We start from the raw sequence: 2,347 nt of genomic DNA on the forward strand, positions 1-2,347 counted from the left end.
GAAGGCGGCGTCGGCGCCGAGGTTCGCCGGCGGGGCGAGAGGCGACCGTGGTGGGCGGAGCCGGCTCGTCGCAGCGCGGGCGCAGCCGGGCGTCCGGCTCCCGAGCGAAGGCGGGCAGGCGTCGCGGCCGGGCGTGCCGTAGCCTCCGGGGGGAGGCCGGTCCGAGCCCGGGCGCCTGGGCCGCCCCCGAAGCGCGCCAAGGGTGTGTGTGTTGCGTACGTTTCCCCAGGGTCGGTCGGGAGCGCGGGCTCCCCCGCCCTTTGGCCGCTCGGGGTTTTCCGTTGTTTTCCGTTTCCCCTGTGCTCGTACGGTCAAGCCGAGGCGAGGGCCTCTCCGTCGCGCCGCGTCGCGCCGCCGCGCCGCGCCCCCTCCGCGCGTGCGGAGGGGGGTGGGCGGCGGCGGGGCCGGCGGTCGGTCCGGCCGTCCTCAGAGAAGGGGCCGCTCTCGGCGAGCGGTCCCGGCCCCTCCGCGCGCGCGGGGCGGTGCCGAAACCGAGACAACTCTTAGCGGTGGATCACTCGGCTCGTGCGTCGATGAAGAACGCAGCTAGCTGCGAGAATTAATGTGAATTGCAGGACACATTGATCATCGACACTTCGAACGCACTCGCGGCCCCGGGTTCCTCCCGGGGCTACGCCTGTCTGAGCGTCGCTTTACGATCAATCGCCGTCTGCGCCGCCGAGCCCCCCCGCCCCAGCGCGGGGGGGGGGGGCCGGCGGGCCAGCAGCGGCGCGGCTGGGGTGCCTCGCAGGGCCGCGCGCGCGAGCGCGCGGGCCTTCGTCCCCCTAAATGGAGACTCGGGGAGCGCTCCGAAGCTCCCCGCTCCCGGAGAGCGCCTGCTGGACGGAGCTCGTCCCCGCCGGGCTATCGGCGGTGGGTTTGGGGAAGAGAGAGCGAGAGCGAGCTTCGGGGGAGGGAGGCGCGGGGCGGCGATGGCGCGGGCCTCGCCGCCGGCCTCCCGCGCGGGCGTCTGTCTGCGGGTGGGCACCGCGGGGGTGCCGTGCCGCACTGACGCGCGCGCGTGCGCGCGCCGGTGGGTGGGGGACGGGGGCGGTGGCGGTGGACGCCCCCGTCTGTCCCCCGTCCGCGCCGCCCCTGCCCCGGTTCCTGTCGCCCTCCTCCTCCCCGAGAAAAACCCATCGCCGTGGCCCCGTGCGGGGCCGTCTCCGGGCGCGTCTGACGCGTTGTTCAGGCCGCTCTCCGGGCTGGGGCTTCCTCTTCCGCGAGCCGACCGCCGGCGGCGGCGGCGGCTGCGGCGTGACGCGGCGGCGTGGCGTCGCGGTTCCGCGCGAGAGCGCAGTCGGGTCAGGCTGGCTGTCGGCGGGGGCGCGCGCGCGCGCGCCGCCTCGCTTTGCTTTGGGCATGCGACCTCAGATCAGACGTGGCGACCCGCTGAATTTAAGCATATTAGTAAGCGGAGGAAAAGAAACTAACGAGGATTCCCTCAGTAACGGCGAGTGAAGAGGGAAGAGCCCAGCGCCGAATCCCCGCCCCGCGGTGGGGCGCGGGAAATGTGGCGTACAGAAGCCCCCCTCCCCGGCGGCGCTCTCGGGGGACCCAAGTCCTTGTGATCGAGGCCGCAGCCCGCGGACGGTGTGAGGCCGGTAGCGGCCCCCCGGCGCGCCGGGCCCGGGGCTTCTCGGAGTCGGGTTGCTTGGGAATGCAGCCCAAAGCGGGTGGTAAACTCCATCTAAGGCTAAATACCGGCACGAGACCGATAGTCAACAAGTACCGTAAGGGAAAGTTGAAAAGAACTTTGAAGAGAGAGTTCAAGAGGGCGTGAAACCGTTAAGAGGTAAACGGGTGGGGCCCGCGCAGTCCGCCCGGAGGATTCAACCCGGCGAGCCGCGGTCGGCCGGCGCGGGTTCCGGCGGATGCCCGCCTCCGCCCCCCCTCCGCTCCCCGGGGGCGCCCGCCCGCGGGGGGCGGGCCGAAGGGGGGGGCGGGCCGGCGCGGGGGACCGCCGCCCCGCCCGGCGGCCGGCCCTGGCCGGGCGCATTTCCTCCGCGGTGGTGCGCCGCGACCGGCTCCGGGTCGGCTGGGAAGGCCTCCGGAGGGCAGGTGGCCTGGCGGCGCGCGCGTGCGCGCCGCCGCGTGTTAGAGCCCCCCGGGCAGCAGAGTCTCGCCGAATCCCGGGGCCGAGGGAGAGAGGACCGCCGCCGCGCCCTCCCGCCCCCCGGTCCCCCCGGCCGGTTGCGCCGCGCCCTCACCGTCATGCGCCGTGGGGGCTTTCGTCATCGGGCCCCTGAGCGTCGGCGCACGTGCTAGGACTCCTTGGGTCCGTGCTGTCAGACGGGGCGGGTGGTAGTGCCGACATCGCCGCGGACCCGCGGGCGCGCCGGGCGCG

General features: G+C 74.5%; 1 non-coding gene across 1 annotated transcript; it reads left to right on the forward strand.

Moving 5' to 3' along the window:
- Window positions 1-498: 498 nt before the first annotated feature.
- Window positions 499-651, forward strand: LOC142359345 (5.8S ribosomal RNA). Its single transcript, XR_012762276.1, has one exon. It is a non-coding gene; the product is annotated as a 5.8S ribosomal RNA (ribosomal RNA).
- Window positions 652-2,347: the final 1,696 nt, after the last annotated feature.

The sequence above is a fragment of the Opisthocomus hoazin genome, unplaced genomic scaffold, assembly GCF_030867145.1.
Source record: "Opisthocomus hoazin isolate bOpiHoa1 unplaced genomic scaffold, bOpiHoa1.hap1 HAP1_SCAFFOLD_270, whole genome shotgun sequence".
Taxonomy (NCBI): domain Eukaryota; kingdom Metazoa; phylum Chordata; class Aves; order Opisthocomiformes; family Opisthocomidae; genus Opisthocomus; species Opisthocomus hoazin.